A 12,609-nucleotide genomic window follows, 5' to 3' on the forward strand; every position below is an offset into this window, starting at 1 on the left:
ACTTACTTCCTCTATGTTCTTTTTTGCTTATAATAAATCAGTACATATTTATTATAGAAAATGTAAGTAAATATTTCAAAGGTTGAATTGTTGGACTTGTATGCTTTTAATTTTCTTGATACTATTGCTAAATTGCTTTCCAATTTATGTTCCACTTTACACTCTCACCAGCAATACTTGAGGGTCTTTTTTTCTGCACTCAATACAGCCCAGACAATCATTTATTTTACTTTGTTATCTTGATGACCAAAAGTTGAAATGACATGGATTTTAACTTTTTATTTTCTTGATTGCCAGTGGGGCACAATTTTCCTGTTAAGAGGGTCAGGAGACAAACTGCTCTCTCTCCTCTTGGAATTCTGTTTTATGGTTCACAGGGTGTTAGAACTGGAAAGGGCTCAATTCCTTTATTTTACAGATGAGAAGACAAAGCCAGCAAAGCAAAGTGTCTTTCTTCTAAGTCATTCCCCTAATTTGTAGCAGGACCGAGACCAGAATGACGAATAACTTGACTCTAAACTAACTCTGCCCATTTGCACCCATTAAAAAGAGGTTATTATTTTCAAGCTTCTATAATGAGGGAAGAATTTAGAAAATACTTAAAGTGACAGTCAGGGTTCTTACAAATTGCAGCTGTTTGAGAAATTGAAAAAATCTGATGGGTCCTTTCAGTAATAGCACCAGGAACTCAAGGACAGAATGTCAAGAATAGACTGAGTTGAAGGACGTGGTCTTTTCAACATGCACAATAGTAGAAGACTTTTCTATCCTGTGAACCTACAGAAGGCAAACAGTTCACCCAGTTCTGCCACTTGGCCATGTGCCCCAGGACTGTGTGATTAGCAGTGCACTTGGACTGTGTCTAAGCAATCACAGCAATGGAACTTCAGTTTTCAAAATCAGCTCCTGGTCCTTTGTAATTTCCTCTCCATTACCATTTCTTTCAGTCTCCCAGACAGAGGAAGGAATTCTCCACCCAAAGATATCTTCCTGGCTGACTTGGTCTCTGCTGTTTAAATGCATTCTCTCACCGATTCTTGTTGGTCTTGAGCAAAGAATGATTTATCACGGCCACCTCTACAGCATGTAACACAGATACAATCTCTGTCTGGAAGACATTAAGATCTAAGTAAAATGGGCTAAAGAGTTTCTTCACAGAGAGGATCTCTATGAGAGTGATATTTCACAGGGGATTCTGGAGGGAGATTGTGTCAGTATGCCCTACAAGAGGGACCTGGGCATACGACACTGTATAGAGACCTGAAGAGAGTGAAACTGCTGAGGTTCATTATTTCCCAAGATTTGTCAATAACCTTTATTACTTGGCGTTCTGGAATCATGCAAAGGGAGAGGAGAGTAAAGGTCATTTCAAAGTCATTTGCTTCAGCCAAAACAGGTGATCCATGGTCTGCTGTACTACTTTTCTGCAGGAGACAAGAGACCCCAACTGTCTCATACTTTTTGCTGCCTAAAAGATCAGCCCTCTGTGAAGGGAGACTTGCAGCCATCTCCCAGGCTGTCCTGGCACACAACAGAAGCTTGCAGTCATTAAGGCCTTGGACCCAGACCTCCCAGGTTAAATTGATTATCTGCCTACTCTCAAGGTCTCTGGACCAACCCAACCCTGATGTCATCTGTCAGAGAAGCCTAAACCTCCCAGGTCATCCTTGGCCTCTGTACTCCCCTGAACCTGACCCATCTTTTCAATCCTCTTCACTTGTGGCCCTTGAGCCATGCCTGGTGCTCTGTCACCTGAAAATTTCTATATATCCTCAACCTCTCTGAAAATTTCATTCATCTTCTGTCCTATCCTCTGGCAATACTAAAATTCCTTTGCTGTCCTATTTAGTGAATGCTGTTCAGTGACTGTTCATGTCTTTCAACATTGACTTTTGGACATGGCTATTCATGTCTTTCATGGAGTTGGGATAAGTTGCTTCATGCTATTCACTGCTATTTCCAAGTCATCTTATTTCTCTTTATTTCAAACCTTGCTCTACCTGGGGAGTTTATGTCATTTGACTTTGCCACTCAGCAAACCTTCTGTCATCATCTATCAACATCCCAACCACATCTCTTATTCTTTGATAATGACTCCAGTAACACTGTATTCATTTTCACTGCTAATTCTTTCCAAAAAAAAAATAAAATCCACTAAGCATATGACCTTTCTGTATCCATGTTTATCTGCATAGCTTTATGTCTTTTTTTACCCAATTTAAATTACATGGTCCATCATTATAATCTTTTCACGAACACTCTTAACTCCTTGACTCCACTTCTTCCATTCATAATCAAAAGGTAGAAAAAGAACTCCCCCAATTCCTTCCCTGAAATGGAGTGGCTGTTACTGGATAAAGCTATAAAACTATGCTGTATGGTCGCACTTTAAATTTATGATCACATATTTCAGAGGACAATTTACCACGACTCATCATTCCTACTGGACTTGCCTAATATATTTCCTTTCTCACTTTCCAAATGGCTATTTCTTATTTTCTTCTTCTTTCAAAACACTCTTTGCCACTTCTCCCTAAACATACCTCTCAGCTGATGAACATAATTCATATTGCATAAACTATTAAAAAATGAACTTTCTCTTTTCTACTTCTGAATTAACTAATCTTCCATGGTATGTACCTGACATGTTGTCTTCTCTCTTATTACATTTAAAAGAATGTCTCCACTCTAAAGCCAGTTCCTCCACCAGCGCTGTGGATATCATCATCTCTCACATTCTCAAGGACTTTAATCCTATGGCAATTTAGTCTTCTACCCTATCGATTTCTCCTTTGTTTTTGAGTAAGTCACACTAGTATACAAATAAGCCTTGGCATATATAATTTAAAAAACAAATCTCTTCTTTGCCCTTTCATCTCTTTCCACCTACCTCCCCATTTATTTCTTCCCTTTCAAACAAAATTTCATGGAAGGATCTGTACATTGTCACCGTCTCTAATTCTTCGTCTTGTGTTAACCCCTCAATGCACTACAATAACCTACCATCTGCACTACTCCAGTGACATTGCTCTTACCAGTGTCAGCAATAACTTCAATGCTGCAAATCCAAGAGTTGCTTATGTGTTCCTATTTTACTTTTTTAACTGATTTTTTTTATCTGAATAGTTTTGGGGGTACAGGTAGTGTTTGGTTATATGGATAAGTGCTTTAGTAATGATTTCTGAGACATTGATGCTCCCATCATGCAAGCAATGTACACCATACCCAATGCATATTCTTTTATTCCTCACCTCCCTTCCAGACTTCCCCTCAAGTTCCCAAAGTCCACTGTATCATTCTTAAGCCTTTGCATCCTCATAGCTTAGCTCTCACTTATAAGTGAGAATAAACTATGTTTGGTTCTCCATTCCTGAGTTACTTTACTTAGAATAATTGTCTCCAATTCCATCCAGGTTGCTGCAAATGCCATTATTTCATTTCTTTTTACAGCTGAGTAGTATTCCATGTGGTATACTCCAATGTGGTATATATTCACTACATTTTCTCATTTATTTTGCTATTATCTTTATTGTTTCATTCCTTCTGCTAGCTTTGAGTTTAATTTTTTCTTTTTCTAATTCCTTGAGGTGTAGCATTAGATTATTTATTTGGGATCTTTTTTCTTTTTTAATGTAGATGTTTATTGCTATGAAATTTCCTAGAACTGCTTTTGCTACATCCTGTAAGTTTTGTTATGTGGTGCTCATTTTCATTTGTCTCAAGTCATTTTTACATTTCTCATTTAATTTATTCTTTGGCCCATTGGTTGCTCAGGAGCATATTAATTTCCATGAATGCATAAATTTTCTGAGATTCTTCCTGTTAATGACCTCTAGTCTCATACCACTGTGATCAGAAAATATTTATGTTATAATTTTAATGTTCTTAAATTTGCTAAAACTTGTTTTGTGGCCTAATATATGACCTATCCTGAAGAATGTTCTGTGTGCATTTGAAAATAATGTGGTTTCTACTGCTGCTAGATGGAATTCTCTGTATGTATCTATTAGGTCCATTTGGTCTAAAGTGTAGTTTAAGTCCATTGTTTTCTTACTGATTTTCTGTCTCAATGATCTGTCTATTGTCAAAATTAATGGATTGAAGTCTCCTAGAGTTATTGTATTGCAGTCTATGTCTTCTTCCAGGTCTATTAATATTTGCTTCATATATTTAGATGCTTTGGTGTTAGGTACATATATATTTATAATTGTTATATCTTCTTGATGAATTGACCTCTTTATCATTGTATAATTATCTTCTTTGTCTCATTTTACCATTTTTTATTAAAGTCTGTTTTATCTAAGTGCAGCTACCCTTACCATCTTTTGGATTTATTTGCATGAATTTTTTGTGTCCTTTCACTTTCAATGTGTGTGCATCCTTAAAAGTAAACGAGTCTTTTGTAAGCAGCATATAGTTGGGTTTTGTTTTTCCTTCTTTTTTATTTAATCCATTCAGCCACTCTGCTTCTCGATATGAGATATTGCTTCATTTACTTTAAAGGTAATTATTAGTAAACAAGGACTTACTATTGCTATTTTGTTCATTGTTTTCAGGTTGTTTTGGAGATCTTTTATTTCTTTTTTTCTGTTTCTATATTTCTTTGTGACTAGATAGTTTTCTCTAGTGGTATGCTTTGATTACTTACTTCTTATCTTTTGGGTATCTACTATAGGCTTTTGCTTTGTGGTTACCATGAAGCTTACATAAAACATCTTCTAGTTATAACAAGCTATATTAGCTGATAACACCTTAACTTGGATCACATAAAAATATCTAACAACTTTACTCCATCCCCTCACACACATTTTGTGTTTTAGTGCCACAATTTATGTCTTTTTGTATTGTTTATCCATTACATTATTGTGGTATTACTTTAAATACTTTTGTCTTTTAACTTTCATACTAAAAAAAAAGTGATTTACTTAACATCTCAGCAACATTCATCATAGTTGACCACTTCGTTGGTCTTAAATGCTTTCTTCTTTTAGCTTCATGACATCACACTCCCTAATATCCTGGTTTGCCTTGTACCAAAGAAACTTTCCTCTTTTTAGGTCTTCTTTTATGAGTTCTCATACTCTGAAAGATCTAGATATTCCAGAGTGACTGAGGAACTGATTCTGAGAACTCTTTTCTTGCGATCTACTTCTTTCTCCTTTTAATGATTTAAAAATGCTATCTACATGTTAGGGACTCACAAACTAAGCATTATATAATACATACATTTAAAATAGGCTTACTTGGTCACAAACAAATGCACAAGTTTCAAATATGTACAGGAGTGCTGTGAACCTGGAGAGAAATAATGCCATCACCGGGAATGTCTTTTTCTCACTTCTCAAGAATACCAAATGGAATAATAAGAATAATTAACTATCTAGTGCACATATTTTCTATCAACTTAGGGTTTTTATTCAGTGAAATCTCTGATACTATATGTGATAAAGTATATAGAGTTGTGTATATGCATGTGTTTATATGTGTATATGTGTGTCTGTGTGTGTGCGTTTCCTCAGAGAGTGTTCATGGTTTTTACCAGATTCTCTTTGGAATTTGGTGTGGGTTTGTTTTCTGAAGCAGATAGTTTAAGATTTTACTGATCTGAGCTGTTGCCATTGTGAGTTTATCTTTGTGGCCACTGTCTATCCCAAGCAAACACTTCCAGAGTTAAATTCATCAGGTGTAAATTTTACTGTGTGCGGGATAGTGCCTATATTTCATTTTTGTATGTCTATGTTTACTAATTATTACTTATATAAGTTGAATAAAAGACAAATAGTTTTATTACTGCTTTGCTAATACCTTTCCACTAAATTTAAAACCACTGATCATTGATTTTGCATATTGATCTTATATCCAGACACCTTAAAAATTATTTTATCTGTTCTTATACATTTTCAACAATAGAAAATTATTTTAACAAAAAAAGTTTCTTGATGATATTTTTGCCCATACTAATTTTTACACTTTAAATAAACTTGTTAAAACACTTGCAAGAATATTTTCAAACTAAAGTCAGGAAAATGGAAATTAAAACAATAAGATCATTTTTGCTGATAACTTGCATTTATTTTTAAGTTCAATAATAGCTAATGTTGGCAATGGTGTAAACAACTAGCTTTATATAGCAAATTGGCCTAAACTTTTGTGAGGCAATATGGCAGAGTGAATAAATATTTAAGTGCCAAACATGTTTGCCCAAAGAGTTATACCTTGAGGTATATATAATATAGAATTTCTGGGAGATATACATGAAATGATATACGGATCTTCATGGAGGAGATGACACTTGAGCTGAGACTTGAAGGAAGATTAATAAAATTTTGTATGAGAAGAAGGTCAAAATAAATTTTAAAATAAATATTGTTTTGCTTTGTTTTTTGTTAAAAATCAACCTGGGCAAAAGCAGGAATTGGTTGACTCACATCACTGGAAAAGATCAGATAGGGCTGCAGAAAGCTGAAATCAGGGGCTTGAGGTTACAGGGTGTCTCAGAGCTGGTTTCTGCTTCATACCAGTGGTCAGCTTCATTATCTACTGCGGCACGTGAGCTTTCTCCTTAAGACTGGGAGCAGCTACTAGACACATATCTTCCTGGTTTGCCACCTGACAGTAAAGATCACTCTTCTTCAAGTTACAAGTGGAAAATTCTAAGGGAAAGACTGATCAGCCTGGTTTGTGTTTTGTTACCTCTGTCAGGTCTCTGGCAGAAGATAGGTAAATTGGCAGAGTATTATCACTGGTCAAGGAATAAGCAGTTCCTTGAAAAGAGCTGAGTCATCCTCAAAAAGAAAGGGGTGTTAGACAATCCAACAACAAGTGCATACTTCAAAAGGAAAAAGCCAGGAGAGGTACCTTAGTCATATGGCACTTCTTCAGTCTCACTTACAGAGGAGATACCATAATCTGCTTCCACAAAATTCCTTGTAAGTACTTTGGGACTTTGTATTTGAAGGTTTCCCCTTTGCTGCTTCTTATCCTAGAGACGTGCCAGAGGACTTTCAAAAGTGAGCTAAGCATTTTTTGCTAAAAATGGATCTTTTCATTGAAAACAAAATATTTGGCCGGGCGCGGTGGCTCAAGCCTGTAATCCCAGCACTTTAGGCGGGCGGATCACGAGGTCGGGAGATCGAGACCATCCTGGCTGACACGGTGAAACCCCGTCTCTACTAAAAAATACAAAAAAACTAGCCGGGCGAGGTGACGGGCGCCTGTAGTCCCAGCTACTCGGGAGGCTGAGGCAGGAGAATGGCGTGAACCCGGGAGGCGGAGCTTGCAGTGAGCTGAGATCCGGCCACTGCACTCCAGCCTGGGCGGCAGAGCGAGACTCCGTCTGAAAAAAAAAAAAAAAAAAAAGAAAACAAAATATTTGCATAGAGCATAGCATATAATAATAGCAGAGCAGCATTGGAACTTATGGGTGGCAAAGAGCTTGGCAGCTGTTTGTGTCTGCTATGGCATTAATTAAATATTGTAGCTCTGGTGTTTATTGGTATGTGGACAGTGTTTCAAACCTTGCAGAGTTTGAACCACCAGTTTTTGCTGTAATATGCTCTTAATGTCATGAGAATTGTATCTGGTCTCTTTTGCTCTTGTACCAGACTCATGCAGATTTCATTCTAAGGTACCATAAGGGCTGGAAAGGTGAAGGCCACAGGGACAGAGAGCCCACTCCCCACTGCAGGAGTCTCCTTTTGCTTTTCAAAGTTAAAAAATAAAAAAGCTTTATTGTTTTGATCATAAATAAGATCTCTCTTCTATAATGTTCCCTGAGACACACATCTTCCTAAAAACATATCTCCTTTATAGTGAAGCCATTTGAGAAATTCTTCTCTTTCAAGAAAATTTCAACTTCCTTAGGATATTTTTTGTCCCTCTGGAAAGTAATTCAGAATTATATATTAAACTTTCTATTTACCTTATATTTAAATAACAGTTAAATCAAATTAAAAATGACTAGATTTTGTATGTAGTGCTGTACAATGATTACTACTGCAAAATAAGGATCTTGGCCAGGCGCAGTGGCTCACGCCTGTAATCCTAGCACTTTGGGAGGCTGAGGTGGGTGGATCACTTGAGGTCAGGAGTTCAAGACCAGCCTGGCCAACACAGTGAAACCCCATTTCTACTAAAAATACAAAAGGTAGCTGGGCATGGCTGCGGGCACCTATAATCCCAGCTCCTCAGGAGGCTGAAGCAGGAGAAGCTCTTGAACCCAGAACGCAGTGGTTGCAGTTAGCTGAGATCACACCATTGCACTCCAACCTGGGCAACAGAGTGAGACTCTGTCTCAAAAAAATAAAAGATCTTAAGAAATCACAAGATCCTGGTGGACTATCAGAAACTAACTAAAATCATGCTGATTTTGCTCAATGGATGCATTGTCAATACATAATCTTTAAACAACCAAAATATTGGCTTATCAGGATATACTAATTTTAATATTCTACATAAGAGAATGTTTTCTATGATTTTTTTTAAATACAATCAACACTATTTTTTGTCATGAGTATTACACTGACAATTCATGAAATATTACTTCATGACAACAAGTGAGTGTCTTGTCAAGGACCAAAATTGGTAGAAACATTAGCAAAGAGCATAGGGTGCACAATCTGCTCAACAGACTTTGTTGGCCAATGCTAAGTGAGGTGCACATTTGATCCTACAGCAAAGGTAGATTTCACAGGCATCATTCAAGTACTTGAGAACACCTGTTTAGCATAAGGCAATGTGGGATTGTATTTCATTTACCAAAGTTAATTCAATGCCATCCATCAGCCATTTCTTGAATATCTGCTATGTGTTCTGAAGTCATTTCCTTTTCGTTTTATTGAATCATCCATTCTTTTTATGTTGACTTGTTCATGCCAATTTTTCTCAGAGGAATGTCTCTGTTTCTTCATCAGGCGATTGTGTCTGTATAGACTCAGCCAGAGCTCAGCTCTCAGTAGCCACTCTCCTATTCAGGAGCTCATGTCTAAAACCAAAGGAAAGACTCAAGTAGCTAGAATCAATTTGATAAGAAGCCCTGCATACTTTGTCTGAGGTTTATAATCTTTTTGAATCACCACTAAAGTATGTCCTTGGAAAAATAAGGAAAAGACACCAATCAGGCAAAATTGTTCCAATTATCCATTTTACATTAGCTTTGGAGGTTTGGTCATGGCGGTTATGATGGCCTTCTTCTTCTGTATCATGGGATACAATTTCTGTCCCAGCCAAAGAGCCTACTTTCCTTTTTTTAATTTTTATTTTGGACACCTGTTTCATTTCCCAGCCAGTGTCAGTACTCCACAATGGGCTCACTTCTCCAGCATCCTCCCTCCAAGCACATGACTTCACTTCAGGTGGTATTTAAAAATCTCTGCCTCTTCTGACATTTAGCATTTCCCCAGCACTACCTCTGATTACTTTCCCTGCCAATGTGTCTATTTGTTCTCTAAAGGAATGTAAGTAGTGACACAATTCTAGTTATTTTCAGATTATCTTTAATGATGTCATTTTATTTTGGTACATAACAAAGAATAAAAGTGAACTACATGAATCATGTAACCCTACTTGAAATAAGGACCCAATGTGAATTAACTCCTAAATTCTTTTAACAACTAATTATATGTTGTATTTATTGCTGTTTTTGATAGTATACACTTCCTAGTATGCCACTCTCCCAAATGAGACATTTTTAATAGTAGTAGAGATACATTTGACTTGGTCAAAAGTTATCTGGAAATGAACCATTCAACAATATGTCATGTAATAATAGATATTTCAGGTACCGAGATCTTGTCTCTTGAAGACATTAGCATCCTATGGAATTCAACCATCTCCCATTCATAATGAGTTTCCTCTTAAAGAAGTGATTGGCCTTGGAATTATGGTTTTGAGAACAAACGACAGCCCTTTATTCAACAAACCTAATCAAAAACAGTAAATTGATGTATTGCATCACTAATAGTTTAGATTTCATCAGACTTATGCCACTTGCTATAAAAGTTTTTCTTTTAACTATCATTATTATTTAACATTGTCTGTGTGTTTAGCCAATGTGCTAAAGCAAGGCAAGATAAGTATTACTCTTAGAAAATAATTATTATTTTAAAAATATATAATTTCCCTATCTAGAAAACTCAGAAAAAAAAAACAGGAAAAACTTTTGGAACCCATAAAATATATTCAGTATTATGGGGCTAAATATGACACTAATTTAACAAATTAATAGCTTTGTTTTATATTAGCAATAATCAGATAGTATAACAAAATTAAACCCATTTATAATAGCATCAGTTATTATAAAATGTACAGAAATTTACTTTATGAGAAATGTGCAAGCTTGATATAAAGAAAAAATTTAAACATTATAGAAAGTCATCAAAGAAGAATTGAAAAGGTAGGAAATTATATCATGTTCCAACACAGATAATCTCAATAATATAGATCTGCCACCTCATCTAAAACGCATTCTGTAAATGTAATACAATTGCAATCAAAGTTCCAAAGAATTTGTTCCATTGGCAAATTAATCTTGAAGTTCATCAGAAAGATTTAATCTCAGATTCAATGGTAATTATAAGTGAATTAGTCTGAAAGCATGATGACAAGATTATTAGATTTTAACTATTCCATGCAGCCATTTATGTGATAATTATGTAAGGAAAAACTTAAATATTTTAATGAAACAGATGGGGGTATAAGGAGAACAGATGTTGAAATCTTATGCTATCTTTATCTCTTCTCAACTTTCCTCTTCTGTTCCTTTCAGTGATCAATGAATCATCTTGGGTGACATCTTCTAGTTTTGATGCTCCTAACCTCATCTGTGCATTGCTGAACCAATTTCTTTAAAATTTTCCACATCTCCATTCTCTCCATGCTTCAAAACATTCAAAAGACTGCTTTCTTAACCTTGCGCAAGTGCTTCAAAATTTGCAAAATTTTCAATGAAATTTAAATGACCACATACATGGTTTTTAGGTGTTACATCATGAAGTTAGACATACTTCACACTAACAAACAATGAAATCTTAGGTGTATTTTTAAAATCTCACTAAGCCTCAGTTTCCTTAATGAGCTTTATAATATTGTCTCATAGAGTTGTTGTGCCGATTGTAAAATAATCTATTGAATATCAGTTAAAGCTTTTGTATTTATAGATTTAGAACACTGAACGGAATGAAAGATAGCCCTTCTCTCTTATCCTGAGAAGCTGGATGGACATTGTGTTATGAATTCTGCATCTCTTCCCTTGGTAGTTTAGATCTTTGAAGTGAAAAGAGAAATTTTCAAGCACCCCTAACACCCAGGATGTCTCAGCATCTCAGTGGGCAGAAATAGATGAGCATAGAAGATTTTGAGAATCCTTCCTTAGGGTTAGTGTATTAGTCTGTTGTCACACTTCTATAAAGATATTGCCTGAGACTGGGTAATTTATAAACAAAAGAGGTTTAATTGACTCATAGTTCTACACGGTTGAGGAGGCCCTGGAAACTTACAATCATGGTGGAAGGCTAAGGGGAAGCAAAGCACGTCTTACATGCAGGCAGGAGAGAGAGAGAAAGCGCAGCAGATACCGCCACTTATAAAACCATCAGATATCGTGAGAACTCAAGCACTACCATAAGAACAGCATGGGGGAAACCACCCCCATGATCCAATCACCTCCCACTAAGTCCCTCCCTTGACACAAGAGGATTACAATTTGAGATGAGATTTGGGTGGGGACACAGAGTCAAACCATATCAGGTGGTGGATGGGACATTTCAGGTCCACGAATAGTGGGAGCAGTACCTGGTTTCCACAAGGAAACCTTCAGAACCTTAAATGGGAAAAGCCACAAAGTACTTTTTCCTTGACAAAGATTCTTATGCCGGTGCTTGACACAGAATATCAGAGTTACTTGTCTTCAAGGAGCCCCGTGAGCTTGGAAATTGAGCAGCAAAGTGAACTCAAGGCCAGCAGACTCATCTCTAGATGTTCTGTTCTGGGACTCAGGCGTGGTCTGAGAAAGGGGAAGAGTTCCCATAAAACATAACCAAGAGAGAATTTTCCATCACCTGAGCGAGTAGGATTGGGGAGTAGATTTAAATTATATTAAAAAATTGCTTAAACCTGAAAGTCATGGAATAAAGTTTCATGCATACTACATAAAACATAATGAAAATAAGGCATTCAGCAGTAGCAGCCATAAATAAATGCCCACTCCATGGACATGATAGTAGCAGAAACATATAAATGCCCACTCCATGTCAGCAATTATTATCATTTTTTATTATTTATATTTCATTCATGACACATCTTTAACCAATACCATGCAAGCCACACATGTTCCCCATTGTGGCACCTCTACTCCAGGCAATATGGTACATCTATTCCAGGTAGGCTGTTCCTTTGTAGCTCTCACAGCTATTTACTTACTATCATCTTTGTCCTTGTTTTCACTATCTGCATTCCCAGTGCTAGGCCTTTCTGTCTCTGACATTCTGTTTGTATCCATTCTTTATAGCCACATTCAAAGTAAAGTTCCCCCAAGAAAACTTTCTTGAATAACCCTTGATAGTCTCCACAGTCCGTAGGGTTTATTTATAGAACACATGGCATCAGCAGATG

This window comes from Macaca nemestrina, chromosome 6, assembly GCF_043159975.1.
Source record: "Macaca nemestrina isolate mMacNem1 chromosome 6, mMacNem.hap1, whole genome shotgun sequence".
Classification (NCBI taxonomy): domain Eukaryota; kingdom Metazoa; phylum Chordata; class Mammalia; order Primates; family Cercopithecidae; genus Macaca; species Macaca nemestrina.